Here is a 22,512-nt window from a genome sequence, read left to right as displayed (position 1 = left end):
TTTATCTCATCTTGAAAAGAAAATGAAAGAACTTTAATTATCACTGTAAATCACTTTCCTTCAGCAGACGATAAATCTTTCAGACGCAATAACCTTGTATTACAAAATCTGCATAACCGTCTGGTATTCAAAATTGCATTGGACGAAGGACATTATTCTTGCGAAAATGGTTTAAAATTTCCTTCCTTCACACACACACATATTCAACCCCCTTTCTATGTGTTATTCCGCTAACTTCAATTAGTATCAGAGCTTGACCCCTTGGGTTGATCATCTAACAATGTAGGGAAATACGACGATCCATAGACAAACAAAGGACAAAGGAAGTTGAAATGCAAGTAAGACGAACGACTGACATATCATTCTATTCACTCAATAGCATAATCTACACTATACTAGGATAAATATCGTCTGATATGCTAGAATATTCATATACGTCTATTGTCCATACAGACAGAGACATAGTGAATTACTGCGTCTGTATACACCTAAGGACACTGCAAGAAATTACAGCGTCTAAGACTCTCCGTCAGATGAAGTGTGAAAACCACTTCATTTACGTCTAAAAATTTAGCTCGTTAAAATTAATTAACGTAGTGTAGTCGGAGACAAAACGTTCTCATTATTTAAATGAATGAGACAACTAAGTAGACAAACAACAACATTGTTGTTTGGAATCCTCTCTCGAAAAGGCAAATCTTTCTCCTAATATTAATGCGTGTAGTCAACAACTTACATGGAGTAGACCAAAGGACGCCACGTCAAACAAATCATAAGGGAAAGAAAAAAAAAATATTCTTCTGTTTCAAAAAAATCTTATATCTTCCCTCGTTTTTAGAAAATGTACTCCCTACGTTTTACAACTTTGAAACTCAAAACCCTTCACCTCCGCCTCAAGTCTCTAAACCCTAATCTCTCACCTCTAAAATCCTTCTTCTCCATTGTAATGGCTACACAAATTGGAAACGCTGCTGATGTGAACATTCCAATAGAAATGTGCAAAGCTACCGACTGTGCCCACACTTTCTCTACAGAGGAAAAGACAGTCATGCACTTAGAGCACCGCTTCGACATTAACAAAATACAGGAATGGGGAATACCTATCTATGAAGATTTCACCAAATGCGTGATCCTTGGGTACTTCAACATTAAGGAAGTAGTCTACCCAGGTCTGATAAAATTGTTCTACGAATCTCTAAGAATTCATCAAGGATCCTTTGAAGGAAAGGTGCTCGGAGTAAGGGTCAGGATATCCCCCTCCATCATCACTCAAGCCATTGGATGTGAAAGAACTAGAAACACTTACAGGGAAGAGTGGATTTCCGACACTGGTGGGCTAACAAAGGTTATCAAAACCCTTCACAAAGAAGGTGAGAAAGGGCCAATAGTGTACAACAAGCTTGATGACAAGGCCAAAATTTGTCAACAAATTCTGAACAAATCAATCCTCCATAAGGTAGGTGGCAAAGACAACATATCAGATATGCACAAGTTCTGTCTTTTCCATATGATGACAGGGACTGCCTTTGACCTACCCTAAACGCTATTTCAGCACTAGAAAGGATGTCTGAAAGATTATAAGAGCTTCATAGTTCACACTATGCTTCTAAATAAAATTCTCTGGGATGAAGGCGTCTATCACAAGTTTCACAATCTTGAAGACAAAGAGGAGAAACAGAAGATGGTCAAACAACCAAGAAGAAACTCTAGAAGAAATGGAAAGTCTGACCATATACAAGGTTGACCAAGATGAAAGGAAAAGTCAAAATGTTGATGATCAGACAAAGGTCGAAGTATTAAACTAAATGTCGACTACCAGACGCAGACGAAGAATGTCACGCAATCATCTGAGGAATCAAACCTCAAAGGAGAATTTGAATATCGTCTACACTCACAAAAGTGTTGAGATTCATAGTGTTGATGGGGGATATTGTTGAGATTCATGGTGTAGTGAATCAACTCAGCCCTGGAGTATGAGAGTTTTGATGATAACAAAGGAGTTGAAGCTGACCAAGGACACAAACCAGTCAAGAAAGGAAACTGAATATCATGACGTGTAATAGGGGCAGCTTATAAGTTCTTATGTGATGTATTGTTTTGATTAGCTTATTTTGCATGTGTATGCTTTGTTCATGAGTTAATCTTAATCTAAATTGACTGAGAGTGAGTATGATGATGATTTAAAATACTTGGAAAGATTTTTGAAGTATAAAATTGAGTTTTTGAAAGCTAACTCAAAATAATCGATTATCATTAAGTGTAATCGATTATTCCAGCAACAAGTGAAAAGAGCCTTGCTGTAATAATCAATTATCTGTGAAATAATCGATTATTCCAGGAAGCACTCTCTTGAATAATCGATCATCTTGCAAAATAATCGATTATTCTGTTCTTGAGTGGTTTCTAGAAATCATGAAGAACAAAATAATTGATTATCCTTTAAAATAATCAATTATCTGGTTCTGAAAATTTTATAAATAGCTTTCACACTTTGAAACTTCATAACAGAGGATGAATTGAGAATCAAAAAGAGAAAAACTATATTGTGAAGTCTTTGTGACCTTCTTGGAGTGTTTTCTTTGTGAAACCAAGAAGAAAAACATTTTATGAAATGCTTTGAAAGAGATCATCATCGTACATTCTTGGGAGGGAAAGATTAAGATTTGTCTTGGAATTCACAGTCTGATTTGTTCAGCTTCTAGGTGAATTCGTTCCTTTAATTCTTTGTGTAAAGTGTAAGGGAAATCTTGAGTAGGTTTCTCAAGTGGTAAGGAATTCTTGTAGTGGGTTTCTACAAGAAGTGCTTTCTTGGGGGCAATAAAGTGGTTATCTTGATTGTAGGAGTATATGCATATGTGGTATGCTTGTAAAACTTCTTCATTGAGATAGTGGAACAAATCTTGATCAGGTTATGATTGAGGGCTGGATGTAGGTCACATGTGGAGTGGCTGAACCAGGATAAAATACTTGTGCATTCTTCTCTCTCACTCTTATCTTTTACATTAAGCAAAATATGGGTTGAGTGTTAAGTGGCTGATCTTGATTAATATGTTTGTATGCATAACATTGCTTTAAACTAAACCAAAGGATTGCATATTAGTTGTTCTTAACATTGAACTTAATCAAGATTAATCAAGAAAGCATATAGGACTCATTCCCATTGGCAAGTCTTTCAAGGAACTTCTTTAAGAATTCATATTAGAAAAGTTTAAGTTGAAATAAAGATCCTTAGAACTCTGAAATTTTTTTAAGTGTCATAGAATCCAATTCACCCCCCTCTTGGATTGAGCCATTATTTTCTAACAATTGTATCTAGAGCAAGGTTCTTTAGTGTTAATCAAGATTTCAAAAATAGCCAACAACAACCTACCTTATGGTGAGGGTGTGTCTGTTCATAGAACTCTTGTTTTCAATGGTGAAAACTATGTCTATTGGAAAATTAGGATGAGAATTTTCATTGAAGCAACTGACATTACTGTGTGGGATGCAATTGAAAATGGACCCTATATCCCTATGACCAAAGATGGTGATGGAAAGAGAGAAAAACATTGGAGTGAGTGGAGTGATGATGAGGAAAAGAGAGCTTAATATGACTATAGAGCAAAGAACATAATAACATATGCATTGTCTATTGATGAGTTTTTTAGAATTTCTCAATGCAAGTCATCTAAAGAAATGTGGAACACATTGCAAGTTACTCATGAAGGAACAAGTGATGTAAAAAGATCTAGAAAGTATACTCTTATAAGAGAATATGAATTCTTGAGAATGAATCATGGTGAATCAATTTATGATTTTCAAAAATGGTTTACACACTTGATAAATCACCTTGTTGATCTTGGCAGGAAATTTGAAGAAGAAGAACTAAAATTTGAAATTTCTACAATGCTTGGATAGATTTTGGCAAGCAAAGGTTACTGCAATAGAAGAATCAAAGGACTTAACTTCATTGATCCTTGCAACTCTCTTTGGAAAGTTAAGAGAGCATGAGCAAAAGCTGCACATTTTTGAGGAAAATGAACAGCAAGATAAAAAGGGAAAAAGAGTGTCTCTAAAAGCCTTAAAATCAGTCAAAGGCAAAGAAATATGTGAAGACTCAAGCTCCAAAGATTCTGATTCAGAGAACTTCAACTTGCTAGTGAAGAAGTTCAGAAAATTCCTAAGAAAGAAGATGATTTCCCCCTACAAGTTCAACAAGAAGGTTAATAAGAAAGATGAAGGAACACATCCTTTTACGATTGTTTTGAATGTGGAAAACAAGGCCACATAAAAGCTGAATGCCCCAACCTTCTAAATAAGCAACAAGAGGAAAAGAAAAGGAAGAAAAACTACAAAGGAAAAAAAGCCTACATAGCTTGGGAAGACAATTACTCAAGCACAACAAGTGATGAATCTGAATTTAAGGAAAACAACTTATGTTTGATGGCTGGAGCTGATCAAGATACAATAGTAAGTGATTCTGGTCTTGAATCTAATCCAGATTATGATCAACTTCAAGAAGCTTTCATTCAAATTAACAAAGAGGTTGTGAAATTAGATGTTTTAAATTCTAAGCTTAAAGGCAAATTGTGATGGTATGAAAATGCTTTAATTAGAGCTGAACAAGAGCTCAAAAACTTGAAAAATGAGCATGAAAATCTTCAATCAACTATAAACTTCAATGAAGCTCATTGTGAAACCTCCCTTTCTTCAAAAAGTTGATTATGAAAGTTGTAAGGTTTTGGAAAAAGAAAATGCTGATTTGAAAAACTCTCTTGCAAAATTCACAAATGAAAATGCAAATTTGAATATCTTTTTGGGAAAGCAAAGACATGTTTTTGATAAAAGTGGACTTGGTTTTAATCAAAGCATGAACATGCCATCAAAATCAAAGGAAAGAGTTTTTAATAGGAACCAATCTTTTAGAAAATTTAAAGGCAATTTCATAAAACAAACTACTTGCTTTTATTGTTGTAAGAAAGAAAATACAATAAGAAATTGCTATTCGAAGAAATATGATGTTCCAAATGGAGAAATGATTTGGATCAAAAAGAGCCAAAGGTTGAGAACTAACGATCAAGGTCCCTTCACATGGGTACGTAAATCAATTTTCTGATTTTGTTGTAGGAATGCTTGAGAGCCAAAAGCTTACTATGGTATCTTGATAGTGGCTGCTCAAGGCATATGTCTGGAGATCCTTCAAAATTCTCAAGTCTGAAATTAAAGAATGAAGGATTTGTTACATATGGTGACAACAACAAAGGGAAGATTCTTGTGTTGAGATTCATAGTGGTGAATCAACTCACCTCTGGAGATTGAAGATTTTGATGATACCAAAGTGTGGAACAAGGCTAACCAAGGACATCAACAAGTCAAAAACAAAGTCAAGAAGAAAAATATAACTATTATGTTGTAATAGGAGTAGCTCATAATTTGTGTTATTTTGTTGAGCTTATTTTTTCTTGTGTGTGCTTTATGCTTAAGCTAATCTATATCTAATCTGATTAGGAGTGAGTATGATGATGAGTTTGAAGCTTAAGAAATTATTTTGAGACATAAAACAGAGTTTTGAAAATTAACTCAAAATAATCGATTATCATTAAATATAATCGATTATTCCAGCAACAGGCAAAAAGGATACCTTGTTGTAATAATTGATTATTTGTGAAATAATCGATTATCCCAGGAATCACTCTCTGGAATAATCGATTATCCTGCAAAATAATCGATTAAATTGTTCTTGATTGATTTCCAGAAATCATGAAGAACAAAATAATCGATTATTCTTTAAAATAATCGATTATCTGGTTCTGAAAAACTTATAAATAGTTTGCACATTTTGAAACTTCAGAACAAGATAGAACTGAGAATCAAAAAGAGAAAAACGTAATTGTGAAGTCTTTCTGACATTCTTGGAGAGTTTTCTTTGTGAAACCAAGAAGAAAAACGTTTTTGAAATGCTTTGAGAAAAGATCATCATCATCATCACATTCTTGAAAAAGAGACAGATTAAGATTTGCTTCTGAATTCCAGGTGAATTCTTTCCTTTAATTCTTTGTGAATATTTGTAAATCTTAAGTAGGTTTCTCAAGTGGTAAGGAATTCTTGTAGTGGGTTTCTACAAGGGGTGCTTTCTTGGGGTCAAGAAAGTGGTTATCTTGAATGTAGGAGTGTATGCATGTGTGGTATGCTTGTAAAACTTCTTCATTAAGATAGTGAAACAAATTTTGATCAGGTTATGATTGAGGACTGGATGTAGGTCACATGTGGAGTGACTGAACCAGGATAAAAGACTTGTGCAATCTTCTCTTATCCTTATCTTTTACTTTGTGTAATATCTTGGTTGTATGTTGAAGAGATTATTCTTGATTAACATGTTTGTATATGTAACATTGGATTAAACTGAATCAAAGTATTACATATTGATTGTTCTTAACTTTGAATCTCATTAATGATTAATCAAGAAAGCATATAGGATTCATTCTTCATTAACAAGTCTTTAAGGAACTTCTTTGAAAATTCATATTAGAAAAGTTTGAATTGAAATAAAGATCCTAAGAACTCTGAATTTTTTTTTAAAGTGTCATAGAATCCAATTCACCCCCCTCTTGGATTGAGCCATTCTTTTCTAACATCTTGGTCATGGAAATATTGGTAACTCTTCCTCCTCAACATTGATTGAAAATGTATTGCTTGTTGAAGGGATGAAACATAACTTGCTTAGTATAAGCCAACTTAGTGACAAAGGATTTAAAATTGAATTTGATAATACTTGTTGTTTAATCTGCGATAAATTGCAAAAGAAATTAAATTCATTGGAAAAAGAATTGACAACATTTACATGCTAGACTTAGAACATTCAATTACAATTTCTAACACCAAGTGTTTGATAACCAAAGAAGATAATATTTGGCTTTGGCATAGAAGAGCTGCACATATACACATGGATCACTTAAACAAACTTAGTAGAAAGGAGTTGGTAATTGGATTACCTAAACTCAAATTCAACAAGGACAAACTATGTGATGCTTGTCAAAAAGGCAAGCAAGTGAAGGCTAGGTTTAAGAGAAAAAATTAGATTTCAACCTCTAGACCTTTACAATTAATTCACATGGATTTGTTTGGTCCTTCAAGAACCATGAGTCTAGGAGGGAATCACTATGGGCTGGTTATGGTAGATGACTATTCAAGATTCACATTGGTTATGTTTCTTGTAAATAAAAGTGAAGCTTTCAATGCTTTTAAGAAATTTGCTAAGCTTGTTCAAAATGAGAAAAACACAAATATCGCCTCAATTAGAAGTGATCATGGAGGTGAATTCCAAAATGTTTTGTTCAAAAAATTCTGTGAAGAACATGGCATTAATCATAATTTTTCAGCACCTAGGACACCTCAACAAAATGGGGTTATGGAAAGGAAAAATATGTCTCTTGAAGAATTAGCTAGAACAATGTTGAAGGAGACTAAACTACCTAAATACTTTTGGGCTGATGTAATTAACACAACATGTCATGTGTTAAATAAGGTTCTAATTAGGCCTATTCTAAAAAGAACACCTTATGAGATTTATAATGGGAAGAAGCCATTAGATTGCTACTTGCTTTTGCTTCAATAATGAACTTCAAGCTATTCTAAATGGATGTAAAGAGTTCTTTTCTAAACGGTTTCATACAAGAAGTTTATGTGGAGCAACCACCTAGTTTTATTGATTTTAAATATCCAAATCATGTGTATAAACTCAAAAATACACTCTATGGCTTGAAACAAGCTCCAAGATCATGGTATGATACGCTGAGCAAATTTTTTTTATTGAGAATGACTATGTTAGAGGTAAAGTAGATAATACATTGTTTGTGAAGAAATTCAAGAATGACACAATGTATGTTCAAATCTATGTGGATGACATTATTTTTGGATCTACTAATCTCTCTCTATGTAAAGAATTTGCTAAAACCATGCAAGGTGAATTTGAGATGTCCATGATGGGAGAGCTTACATTCTTCTTGGGGTTGCAAATCAAACAAATGAATGATGGAATCTTTATAAGTCAAAGCAAGTATTGCAATGAACTGTTGAAAAAGTTTGGTATGGAAGGGTGTAAGAAGGCTGCAACACCAATATCAAACTCATGCAATCTTGACTTGGATGAGAAAGGGATAGTTGTTGACAACTCAAAATATAGAGGTATCATTAGATCACTTTTATATTTGACAGCTAGTAGACCTGATATAATGTTTGTTGTGTGCTTGTGTGCAAGATTTTAAGCAAATCCAAAAGAGTCTCATATGAAATTTGTTAAAAGAATTCTTAAATATCTAAGAGGAACAACAAATGTAGGACTATGGTATCCAAAAGAGTCTTACTAAGTCTGATAGGTTATTCGAATTCAGACTATGTTGGGTGTAGAGTTGATAGGAAGAGTACAAGTGGTACTTGTCACCTACTTGGAAGTGCACTTGTCTCATGGCATAGAAAAAATCAAGCATGTGTTGCTTTAAGTACAGCTGAGGCTGAATACATAGCCATTGGCAGCTGTTGTGCACAAATCCTCTGGATGAAACAACAACTAAAAGACTATGGAACTGAGTTGAACAAAATTCCTTTAAGTTGTGATAACACAAGTGCAATCAATCTAACCAAAAATCCAATCTTACACTCTAGGACAAAACATATAGAAATAAGACATCATTTTTTAGAGATCATCTCCAAAAGAATGATTGTGTAGTAGAGTTTGTTGAAACAAATAAACAATTAGCTGATATATTTACAAAACCTCTACCAAAAGAAAGATTTAATCAATTGAGAATTGAACTTGGAATTATCAGTGAGTCTTATTTGAATTGATTGTGAATGTGCACTTGAGTGTGATTGTTTGAATAAAACTTGATTGATGTGTGTAAAGAACATTGAAATGTGGTGTATAAAAGAGTGTTTTTAAGATATGAAATGGATGAGGAATGGTTTTAAAGGTTTAAAGTAAGTGAAACAAAAATTCTCTGCAATAATCGATTATTGTAAAATTTAATCGATTATTGTAAGTAAGACTAGGCAAATAATCGATTATTCTAAAAATAATCGATTATCTGGGAAGAAGTATAATTCCAGAAGTCTTTGGAATAAGCGATTATTTGGCAAATAATCGATTATTCCAAAGACTTCTGGAATTCTACTTCTTCCCAGATAATCGATTATTTTCAAAATAATTGATTATTTTGGCAAATAATCGATTATCTGGGAAGGATTGAAGGAATAAGCCTCTGGAATAATCGATTATTCTGGAAATAATCGATTATTCTGGAAATAATCGATTACTTGGGAGCAAAAATGAGACATGAGTCTCTGGAATAATCGATTATTCAAAAAATAATTGATTATTTAGTGCAGACAGGGTTTTTAGACTGATTTTACTGATACAAATAATTGATTATTTGTATAGATAATCGATTATTTACACGACCCTTGGTTTTCCAGACAGTTTTTGAACGGTTTTATTCACGCCAACTCCCAACCTCCCACTTTCCTTCATATGTGGCACCTCTCTTCTACCCAATCCGGTGTCTAGGGCTTTAAAATCACTTAACCCTTTTATTCTCTATAAAACCCACACATTCTCTTAACTCTCACACACAAACCCTAACCTTTCTATCTTACATTCTTCTTCATCTTCTCTTCTCCAACCAAGAACCCATCTTTAATCACAAAATGGCCTCATCTTCCAAGAGAATCAAGAAGCTTGAAGTCAGGGGGAGCAAAAAACCTCTACCCACAGGAGCTGAGCTACTGATCTCCAAATGGTTTGCTGACAAAGAGACCCAAGACTACTACTTTGAGTGGTATGCGGGTAGGAAAATCATTCCTCCAAAGACTTTGAAGTTGGAGTGGTTCAAGAGTGAGGGTTTCAGTTTTCCTCCTCTCTTGGAGCATCAAGAGCTTGGGAATTTCTTGGAGCTGGAAGGTCCGTATTACCTGGAGCTCATTAGGATGTGTCGCAACCCGAAAATTTCTGATCTTGCGACCTACGGTTTAGACATCCTTTTAAAGGTCTCATCAATTAAGGAATGCCCGGACACCAGACTAATCCTTAATTAATGGTTTTGAAAATAGGTTCATGGAGTCGCCACCAATATTTTACTCAAAACATTGGAAAAAGAAAAAAGTATTTTTTAAAAAAAGAATCCAATAATGGCCTTGATAACCATAATTGGGTTCGGGGGTCGGTTACGTGTAAGGAAGGTATTAAGCACCCCTACAACGCCCTCAATCGGTACCCTATGATGAAGTTAACGTGATAAGAATTAATAAATTAAATATTAAATCCCCATTATTAATATTTATTTACATATTGAAAAATTAAATTATACGATTAACCCTAAATATCTACATGATTGCGTTTGTTATGACAAAAAAATGAGAAGTAAAAGAAAGAGAAGAAGATTAAATGAAATACCTCGTAGCAAGCTTTGTTAGATCTTCAAATATGGAAAATATAGGTGCTTTGTGGCAACCTTTGACACTACAATGCCTTACAAAATTTCCAGAAATACAAGAGAGAGAAAAAGAGAGAAAAAGAGAGTTCTAAGGAGCTTTGGACGAAATTTTTGGAGTCCCTCAGAAATGTGCCCAAGCTCTCTATTTATAGGCTTCAGACAGGTTCCAGAACGGCCCGTTCCAAAATCGGAACGGCCCGTTCTGGATATGGCCGTTATGTGCTATATTTGGACCCTGGAACGACCCGTTCTGAAACCAGAACGGCCCGTTCTGGTTTCAGAACGGCCCGTTCTGGGGTAAAGAATTAAGCCCCCCATTATTGGTTGGAACGGCCCGTTCTGAAATCAGAACGGCCCGTTCCGGGTGACCAGAACGGTCCGTTCTGAATTGAGAACGGCCGTTCCATGTTACAAAATGTAGGCCCTTTCATTGGTTTGGAACGACCCGTTCTGGTCTAGAACGGCCGTTCCAACCTAACGTTTTAAGGCTTTTTAGGGGTCTCGGAACGACCCGTTCCAATTCCAGAATGGCCCGTTCCGGACTTGGGAACGGCCCGTTCCGGACTTGGGAACGGCCCGTTCCGATTTTGGAACGACCCGTTCTAGGCCACTGAAAAAAATTAATTTGTGCTTTCGGGGCTCTCTGAAGTCCTGTCTTCTTGTTGGCATGCTTCGGGAGCTCCTTCCCTTCGTAACAGAGGTCCATGTCCTTGTTTGTATGCCCCCGGACGAAATTGGGTGTCAACAGCTGCCCCTCTTTACTTGTCCTTTGGAATAGTAATGTGTTACTTTTCCAAAGGCAAGAAAAGACGTAGACATTTCGTCCGGGTCTTCTCTTCGTCTCTTTGGTGCTTCTGCATTGTTTCTCTTGTGATAATGTGTTCCTTTATTTGTTGCTTGTTGAAGAGGGAGTATATTATGAGCTCAGCCTCTCCAGGCTGGACTGATATTTAGGGCTTCAGCTGGCCCATTGATGGAAGCTCGACGGCAATCCCGATTTTGACTTCGAGGAACTCGGCGGTACCCTCGTTGTCATTCACTGATTTGAGAGGCTCGACGGCGGCTCTCAACCAAGTTGTGCTGCTTTTTAAGGCTTCAACGGACCTATGGTGGGAGCTCGACGGCGGTCCCGATTATGACTTCGAGGAACTCGGCGGTACCCTCGTGGTCGTAGAATTTTTGTAGCCTCTGCAGGCCGTAGTATTTTCGTAGCCTCTGCAGGCCGTAGTATTTTCGTAGCCTCTGCAGGCCGTAGTATTTTCGTAGCCTCTGCAGGCCGTAGTATTTTCGTAGCCTCTCCAGGCCGTAGTATTTTCGTAGCCTCTTCAGGCCGTAGTATTTTCGTAGCATCTTCAGGCCGTAGTATTTTCGTAGCCTCTCCAGGCCGTAGTATTTTTCGTAGCCTCTCCAGGCCGTAGTATTTTCGTAGCCTCTCCAGGCCGTAGTATTTTCATAGCCTCTCCAGGCCTTCTGCTAGTGATGGTGATGTGATTGCCCCTTGACGAGGATTGTTGGTAAGTGGTGCCCTTGTGCTGGTGGGCAAAAGTGTAGATGGTTGACAGAGATTCTGGTGCTGCCCCTGCCATGTGAGTATTGTGATGCCTCTCCAGGCGCCTGCTTGTGGTAGGGTTTTTTCTGAATTTCATTTTTATTTAGCTTCGGCTCTTTCATGTTTGAAGCTTGCCTTTTTTTGCTATCATTTTTGAATGCTTCGGCTTTTTTGACATTTTTGAAGCTTGCCTTTTTCTCATGTTGCTTTTGTTTTTTTTTTATTGTCATCATTGATGGAGGAATCTATTCCTATGATGTTATTTGCTGAATCTTTATTGGTGAGTATTATTTTGGAAGCCACTCCTGACTTTGGTGAGGAGAGTATGCCTGATCTTGGCATTCTCTTGGATTATCCTGCATTTGGTGAAGAGTAGGGCACAATGGCCTCTTCATGCTTATAGGCTTGCTTGTTTGATTGTTGAGCTTTTACAAATGCTTTGTCTTGACAACTCCCTTTGACTCATAGCAAGTAGAATGCATGGATGCATGGAGGCAATGAAAATGCAAGATAAGAATGATTTTTTTGTTTATATTTTTTTGTGGAAAGCCCTTCCATATGCCCCTAACTCATATGCATGCGATGCAGTTTATGCTCATGTGTTTGTTCCTAAAGATGCAATTCATTTTTTTTTGTCGGGAAATTAACCTGTACGCATTAAGGTTAATGTTGACGATTCCTTTTTATCCACATCGTTTGTGATTATCGCCGGGATATGTTCTTTTGAACTGAAGGTTTCAGTGGCTCCTTGATTATCTAGTCGATGTGTAGTCAAGCGTCTCCCAACTCCATTCAGGGACATCTCGATCTTTCCTCTGTGAGTATTCGCTGTGCATTCTCCGTGTATATTTTTGGTACCATTTTAGTGCCATAAGGGTCAAGAGAAAAGACAGAAGGGATGTTTGTATTTTTTTTCATAAGGGTTGTTAGAATGGATGCTTTTTCCAAAAGGGTTTTTTAGAAGAATGGTTGGCCAAGGTGGGCTTTAGTGTTTATGGCTATTAAACAAAGTGTATTTGCTACAAAGAAGCTATCATTGTGTTTAACCTTTTTGGAAAGTGAAGTGATGACTCGAGGTCGTGCTTTAATTGGATGATTCCTCTGAGCCGCCTTTGGGTTTTCAACTCAGGTTACTGCTTTAACGTCCTAAATTTTGCCTAGGTTACTTGAGAGATATTCCCTAGCGGACATTTTTCTTTTGATCTTTTCTTTTGCCTAGGTTACCTATTTTACTTGTGGGTTGCCTAGCAGATCTTGCCCTAACTTTTGCGCAGCTCCCTTAGTGGGTTTCCTGCCGGGCCTTCATTTTTTTTGCAGCACTCATGAGGTATGAGATGTCTTTATTTTATCAAACCCTAGTCATGTTTGAATTCCTAATTGTTCTTTTGTTATCCTTTCCATGCTATTATTGAGTAACATCTTCGTTGCAAATACATTTTGTTTGTTAAGGGTTGATGGATGAGGCCTAGAGTGGATATTTAGAGGGAGAAGAGAAACGAAAGGGTGTTATGGCATTTAAAATAGTACTTTCAATTTACACGTGCCCCTTTAGCAAAGCTCGAAGGCCCGGGCATGCCCTGAGTTTGTGATTCATACACAGAGAGATAGACAGAGGTTGCCCCCTAGAGATTCATGAATGATTTGATGATTTCCAAAAGAAAACCTTTCCACTTGCTTGAACATTGGTGTTTTGCATTTGGAGTGAAACCTTTATGAATTCTTGCTTTTTGAAAGGAATACCCAAAAACCGCCTTTTGATTTTCAGCTCAAGCAGACATTGCTCTTTTTTTTATGTATCCCTAACTTTTGCATAGGAGTATCCTATCGGGATTTTGATTTTTTTTTCTTTACCCTAATTTTTGCCTAGGACGCCCTTTACAGGTTTTCACCCTAGCGGGTTTTTGTTATGCTATGCTTTTATTCTTCAATTGAGTTTTGTTGTAATTCCCTAGAAGCAAGGATTCATTCATTCTTGATTGTTCCTCCTATCCCAACAGTTGTCATTTCCGCATGGGGAACTCTTGGTGTTTGAATCGTCAATTTGGGCGTGTTATGCCCCTTTTTATCACTGGTTTTTAAGTGCTTCCAATTTGATGTATCGAGTTTGCACTTGATTACCAGTGATCTTATTATTTGATTAACACGCACAGGTTAGGTTTCCCTTTTTATTCTTATTTATTATTTACAAGGAAGACGTGTTATCTATATGAGATGTAAAATAGGATGCAAAGATATATGAGAAATTCACCGGACATCATTCTCATTGATTTTTGTTTAGAGAACATTCTTTGCATACTATTACATGTGTCTTCCATTTCTAATGAATGTATGCTAATGTACTATCCTAGGAGATGCATGATATTTATTTTTTTGCCTAAATTTTATCATGTTTTTTAACTAAGAGTTATGATGCATGATATTTTTTGCTATATATATATATGTTTTTTTTTTTCCTTTTTAAAATAAACTACCCTATATGATGCTTTAGAGTTAGAGTATACAGAAGGGAATAAAAAATTTTATCATATATTTTTTTTATTAATATCTACTTGTTTGTAATTCTTATCTATTTGAAATAAATAAATACAAACAAATGCAACACGCATATGCTCAAACAAATGTACACCCGCGAACAGTCACGTTTAAATCCTTGGTCTGTGGTCCCTGCAAGAAAAGTGCATTGTATAGGACGGTTCTAATCTCACTGGTCTTAAGGCCCCCAAGGTGTCCCCATTATAGGGACCCAGTATCTCTGTCGCCGTCACCTGGCAAACTTTAAGGTTTGTCGCAGTATTTCGGGCTAGAGTAACCGGTTACACCTTGAGTGTGATTTTCGACAAGGCTCGCAGGCTCCAAGGCCAAACTTGGGCCGGTCGTACGTCAACCACTCCCTATGTTTAGTACCCTCATGCCCCCGGGTGTAGGGAGAACTGTTGTGTGCAAAGGTTTGTGTACAATTTTATTTCAAACAAGTGTGCAATTTAAATAAGCAAATAAGCAGATATTAAAGCCAAACAAACAAAGAAAACAAACAAGGTAAAAGGGAAAAATATTTAAATTATTATTTTTATTTTATTAACTTCATCAATTAAATGGGCCTAACCCTCTTTAAACGTCCCCAGTGGAGTCGCCATCTGTCGCAACCCGAAAATTTTCGATCTTGCGACCTACGGTTTAGACATCCTTTTAAAGGTCTCATCAATTAAGGAATGTCCGGACACCAGGCTAATCCTTAATTAATGGTTTTGAAAATAGGTTCATGGAGTCGCCACCAATATTATTTTACTCAAAACATTGGAAAAAGAAAAAAGTATTTTTTAAAAAAAGAATCCAATAATGGCCTTGATAACCATAATTGGATTCGGGGGTCGGTTACGTGTAAGGAAGGTATTAAGCACCCCTACAACGCCCTCAATCGGTACCCTATGATGAAGTTAACGTGATAAGAATTAATAAATTAAATATTAATCCCCATTATTAATATTTATTTACATATTGAAAAATTAAATTATACGATTAACCCTAAATATCTACATGATTGTGTTTTTATGACAAAAAAATGAGAAGTAAAAGAAAGAGAAGAAGATTAAATGAAATACCTCGTAGCAAGTTTTGTTAGATCTTCAAATATGGAAAATATAGGTGCTTTGTGGCAACCTTTCACACTAAAATGCCTTACAAAATTTCCAGAAATACAAGAGAGAGAAAAAGAGAGAAAAAGAGAGCTCTAAGGAGCTTTGGACGAAATTTTTGGAGTCCCTCATAAATGTGCCCAAGCTCTCTATTTATAGGCTTCAGACAGGTTCCAGAACGGCCCGTTCCAAAATCGGAACGGCCCGTTATGGATATGGCCGTTATGTGCTATATTTGGACCCTGGAACGGCCCGTTCTGAAACCAGAAAGTCTCGTTCCGGGGAACCAGCACGGCCCGTTCTGGGGTAAAGAATTAAGCCCCCCTTTATTGGTTGGAACGGCCGTTCCATGTTACAAAATGTAGGCCCTTTCACTGGTTTGGAACGGCCCGTTCTGGTCTAGAACGGCCTTCCAACCTAACGTTTTTAGGCTTTTTAGGGGTCTCGGAACGGCCCGTTCCGGACTTGGGAACGGCCCGTTCCGATTTTGGAACGGCCCGTTCCGGGCCACTGAAAAAAATTAATGTGCTTTCGGGGCTCTCTGAAGTCCTGTCTTCTTGTTGGCATGCTTCGGGAGCTCCTTCCCTTCGTAACAGAGGTCCATGTCCTTGTTTTTATGCCCCCGGACGAAATTGGGTGTCTACAGGCTGTTCTTGTGTTTTGCCTCAAGCAATGAGAGAATAATGCAATCGGTGGTGAAAGGAAAGCTCATAAAGCTTGATGGACCAACTTTGAAAGAAGTGGCTGGCCTTAGTGGAACAGGAAGTATGAAGCCCCAACCCTTCAATTTTGGTGACTTTGAAGAGCTAACAACCTTTCGGGATTGTTAAAGGAACCTAGAGACCACAAATTACAACAAATTTCTGGCTGGAGGTATGAAGAAAAACTCTAGGTTGATTTCTTTTATAATAGCTTGGATGCTTAAACCTAGGCTTCATAACCATGCTCAAATGTCTAGAGATGATATTTTGCTTATGCATGTCATTAAGAAAAAGGTAAAGATAGATTGGGTTTCAGTTGTGAATGATTGTATCTGGAAGGCTAGGAGAAAGAAGGATGGTCCAATACCCTATGCTTTATTGCTGTCTAGAATTTTTGAGAAAGTTGGTGTAGATCTTCAAGGGGAGAAAAAGATAATTCTCCATTGTAGACCCCTAAAATTGTCCGGGTCGGAAATAAGACTCGAAGACTCTCAAAGATCAAAGGAAAGTCAGCCAGAAGGACTCCCAGAAGACCATAGGATGACTATCTGTAGGTTTAGAGGTCTTAAAGTAGCCAAAAATAAGAAAGTGGGAGGTTTGGAGCTCAATACGGCCTCCTTGGAGTTCAGTACGGCCGTACTGCACATTTTGTACTACAATACGGCCGTACTGAAACCAATACGGCCGTATTGAAGTTTCTGTATTTCAATACGGCCGTACTGAATTCAATACGGCCGTATTGAAGTACAAAAACTCAATACGGGCCGTATTGAACCCAGGGGCCGTACTGCGCCTCATCCCTATAAATAGGACGTCATTTGGACGTCATTCCACACTTTTTCCAGACTTCTGGACCCTCTTGCTGAGTATTCTGGGGTTTTTGAGCAGTGTTCTGCCCTAGAATTCTCTCCGAGAGCCGATCCGACGAAGTTCTTGAGTTCTGAGCATTTAGCTTGAGAATTCGAACTAGTCGAAGGGAAATCTTTTTGATTTCCATAGTAAAGATTAATTTTTAGGGAAGGAGCGAGCGAGCGTGTAGTGGGAGGGAGCGCCAAAAAGCCTCCTAACATTTGAATATATATAAAAGCACGCTTCAAAGGTTTCTTCTTCAAAATCCTTCCTTTTACTGCTTTCTGATTGTTGCATCGCATGTTTAATTTATTCATCATGTAGATATTTAATATATAATCGCTTATAATAAATAGGGGTAATTTAGTAATTTTACGCTATTATTTAATAAATAATCCGTCATAGGGAACCCGAAAGGGGCGTTGTGGGGTGCTAACACCTTCCCCGCACGTAACCGACTCCCTTACCCAACTCTGGTTGTAATGGCCAAGGTTGATTTGCGAAAATCAATTGCCTTATCCCTTTTTCCAATGTTTTGAGTAAAACATTGGTGGCGACTCCAAGAACCCTTCTTTTTGTGAAAACCACTAATCCATGGAGGGTCCCGCTTGGGATTAACATGGATTGGTGAATCATTTAATAAAATTGTTAGTTCGATAAGGTCTCAGTTTGAGAATAAGTCGTTCTAACAATCCATCATTTTCCAAAACTATTAAAACGAGTCCGACCATCGTCGCGAATGCCAAGGTCCGTTTCGGCGGGTGGCGACAGATGGCGAATCCACTGGGGAAGCCTCGAGAGTCAGTCCCATTTAGTGATGGATTATTTCTAAAATGATAGTCTAAAATTACTTCATTACCCCTCGCTTGTATGATAATATGTTTTATCTATTTGGCTTTAATAACTGTTGTATTTTTAAATTTACGCAATTGTTTGAAATACAAACTGTACACAAACCTTTGCACACAACAGTTCCCTCTATACCCGGGGGCATGAGTGGTAATCCATAGGGAGTGGATGTTAGTACGGCCGGTTGTCGAATGGGTCTATAGGTGCCCGTAGACCGTTGTCGAAAAACATCACTCAAGGTGATAACCATGAACTCAAGTCCGACAGTGCGTTGGAACTTTCCATCGGCTTACGACGAGAGGAATTGGGTCCCTATAATGGGGGCACCTTGGGGGCCTCAGACCGGTGAGAACAGTTAGAACCACCTTGAATATGCACTTTTCTGCAGGATACCCCTACCTCGTGATTCGCTCGTGACTGTTCGTGGATGAGTGAATTGTTTGTGCATTGATTATGTGAAATTGTTTGAGCATACATTGCATTCTTTAAACATACAACATTCCTTTTTAAAATAAGAATAAATAGGAATAAGAATCTTCCGTTACATGGTGTTAACATCTACCTTCATCACATTCATATAGGTAGTTTCCATTTTCACCCAAAAAATAAAAAAATAAAAATATATACAAAACAAAATACCCGAAAAAAAGAAAAGGGTTATTTATCCAAACTAAGCAATATCATGCATCATCTTAGGGACATCCCGAAAACATGATAATGCTTAGTTGAATAAACACAATGCATGCATATTCATCGCCATCATCTCATATCATGCATTCTTATCAAAGATCATGGAGGGATCTAGGTTTGCATTTCATACATCCCTCCTAGTAATTCATTAATAAACATTAATAAAAAGAAAGGATTAAGCGTTGCGTATGTTCAGAATGGATCGCACGCCATTTGTTATTAAATGCAAGCCAACAACCGCGCCAAGCGAGCGCACATCAACTCCGTTGTTGGTAATCAAGACGAATAAAGGGGAAGGTCCGATACCATTAAGGATCACTGCTCCAAGACCTTTTCCCTACGAATCAAATAAGGCTGTGCCATGGATATACGACATCCATTTTTCTGCCGACAGCGATATCTCTAACATCGCTGGACTTGGGGGCATGACTAGGAGTGGCAGGATCTACACTCCCGAAGATCTTCATGACAAAGCTCCCAAGAATAAAGGGAAAGAAAAAGAAGAAAAAACCGAGGAAAACGAAGAATCCGAGGAGGAGACTGATGAGCTGTTAAAGTTTATCCGACAGAGCGAGTACTCCATCATGGATCAACTTCATAAGATGCCAGCAAAGATTTCTCTGTTGTCGTTGATCCTATGCTCCGAACCGCATCGGCAAGCTTTGTTGAAAGTCTTGAACGAGGCATACGTGTCGCACACTATCTCCCAAGACAAGTTTGAGGGGATTGTTAGTCACATCACGGCTAATGATCACCTCACTTTCACCGATGAAGAGATCCCCGCTGAGGGACCAAATCACAACAAGCCCTTGCACATCTCTGTAAAGTGCAAGGAATATCACATCGCAAAAGTCTTGGTGGATAATGGATCTTCCTTGAATGTGATGCCTAAAAGAACTCTTGATCAAGTGGCAATCAAGGGAGTCCAAATGCGCCCGAGCAACATGATCGTTCGAGCCTTCGATGGTTCTAAAAGAGAAGTGGTGGGAGAAGTCAATCTCCCAATCCAAATTGGACCCACCATCTTCAACGTCGAATTTCAAGTGATGGACATTACTCCCGCATACAGCTGTCTCCTCGGCCGACCTTGGATTCATGATGCAAGAGCTGTTCCTTCTACGCTCCACCAGAAAGTCAAGTTCATAGTGGGTGACAAGCTGGTGACTGTACAAGCTGAAGATGACATACTCATCAGCAAGCCATCCACCATACCTTACGTGGATGCAGCAGAGGAAGCTCTAGAAACCGCCTTCCAAGCATTGGAGATTGCCAATGTTGAAACGTTTCCCCGAGAAATGAAGAAGGTAGCCCATATGCTCACCAAGAACGGATACTTGCCTGGACAAGGACTTGGCAAGGATTCCCAAGGAATTCCCGAGCTACCCATTATCAAGGATAATCCGGGGAAACAAGGGTTAGGATACAACCCTAATAAAGATCAAAGGACGAAGAGGAATCAAGATCCTTCTCGACGTTCTTTAAGCCAGATCTTTAGGAAGGCCGGTTCACAAGCGTTAAGGCCGGTCGTCGTCATCAAGTGCTCTTCTCCTTCCGATAGGGATGTATAGACCTGATGACTATTAGAGATTACTCCTCGGGGACAGCCCGACCCCCGAGCCTCGATAGGGCACATGTTTCCACTATGATTATAATAAAATCATTCTTTATTATTTCTTATTGCTTCTTTTCTTGCTTGCAATAAAATTCTAGACCACATTATTTTAACCCTGTTTGAATAAACATGAATGAGGTTAAAATCATCTTAATAATAAACCCGCATCATTATGTGGAAGTGTGTGTGACAACTTGGAGCACCTTCCCTTGGCCTCGACAAGTGCCATCATGGATAAAAAGAAATCCTTTAAAATAAAAGAAGCTCGGCAGGAAACCCAAAAAGGGGGCTGCGCAAAAATAAGAGCAAAGAACCCGCTAGGAATCCCACGAAAGGGTGACCTAGGCAAAAGTTAGGGTTGCAAAAACGAACAAAAACAAAAGTCCGCTAAAACGCCACAAAAGGGTGTTTTAGGCAAAAATAAGGACAATCAAAAAAACAAAAGAAACCCATGATGGTACCATGAGCCGAATTCAAAAAGGTTCAAGGGAAGCTATCTAAGTTGTCAAAAACGTCAATAAACAAGATTTTATTAACTTCATAAGTGTTTAATCAAACAAGCCTAAACACATAAGCCTACCTTGGCCAACCATTCTTACAAAAACCATTTTTGAAAAATAAATCCCCTCTAAAACACAAACTTCAGAACAAAAATATCTTTCCTTTCTTTTCTCTCTTGTCCCAAACGATTTTAGGATAATCTAGTGGAAACATGGAGATATAGTGGTCAATAGGAGGGTTGACACGTCTTCTAAAGGAAGGGGAGGATCACTGGGTTGATGACACCCATCTCAATATAACACGCATCATTCCTCGGTTACAGAAATCGGCAACGCACAGCCCGTCTAGAGGAATGGCAAGATCCAAACAAAGAAACGCATCGGTTAATTCTTTTGAAAAAATAAATCAAATAGAATTAGGTGCATCATACCGCATACATGCATACAGATGATAGGTGTACTGGAAGATCACTTATTCTCTGTTTATTGAAAAAACAAACAAAAAAAACAAAAAACAAAAAAACAAAAAATAAACTTCAGAAAAAACAATGCGCCCGTACCATGTTCAGTACACCCGCACTGAAATTAGGGTTACGAACAAATTTTCAACTCAATACGGGCGTACTGAAATGGATACGGCCGTATTGGCCATAAAGAAATTTTCAAAGACCTCATCATGAGGCAATCGCATAAAATAGAAAAAATAGGAAAAATTGCTTGTGTATGACAGCAGAAAAATCGACGAAAAGGCAATCTGTACAGAAAAAGCCAAAAAACGACAAAAAAGGCAAAAATACAGAAAAAGTCAAAATTCGACAAAAAAGGCAAAGATCCCACATCATACAGAATAACTGAGCCTGGAGAGGCTTGCCGAAATAATACTCGTACAGAATAATTGAGCCTGGAGAGGCTTGCCGAAATAATACTCGTACAGAATAATTGAGCCTGGAGAGGCTTGCCGAAATAATACTCTCTCAGAATAATTGAGCCTGGAGAGGCTTGCTGAAATAATACTCTCTCAGAATAATTGAGCCTGGAGAGGCTTGCCGAAATAATACTCCCCAATTGTACAGAATAACTGAGCCTAGAGAGGCTTACCGAAATAATACTCTCTCAGAATAATTGAGCCTGGAGAGGCTTGCCGAAATAATACTCTCTCAGAATAATTGAGCCTGGAGAGGCTTGCTGAAATAATACTCTCTCAGAATAATTGAGCCTGGAGAGGCTTGCCGAAACAATACTCCCTCTTAGAATAATTGAGCCTGGAGAGGCTCGCCGAAATAATACTCTCTCAGAATAATTGAGCCTGGAGAGGCTCGCCGAAATAATACTCCCCAGAGATATCTCAGCTTCCACTCACGGGCCAAATTCCCCAGTGAAAGCTATCAAAGCAAGATCAGCAAGATTCCCCAAGGGAGGCTTGATCATCCAAACAGAATATCTAAGTCAAAGGACTCAGACTTCCTCAGTGGAAGATAGCTTTCCAACTCGAGCGACGAGTGAAGCTAAGCCTGAAGAGGCTTTCTAAATAATACTCTGGGATATATAAACTTTAAATCCCCACTCGCCTACTCAGAGGCACCCCTTCAAAAAGAGAAAAATCAAAAAAAAGATCAATAATCATTCCCCAAGCGGAATTCGGCATCGAGCCAAACATCAAGCGT

This window comes from Cajanus cajan, chromosome 2, assembly GCF_000230855.2.
Source record: "Cajanus cajan strain Asha chromosome 2, NIPB_CcT2T_4, whole genome shotgun sequence".
NCBI lineage: Eukaryota > Viridiplantae > Streptophyta > Magnoliopsida > Fabales > Fabaceae > Cajanus > Cajanus cajan.
Note: the sequence above shows the minus strand (reverse complement) of the source record.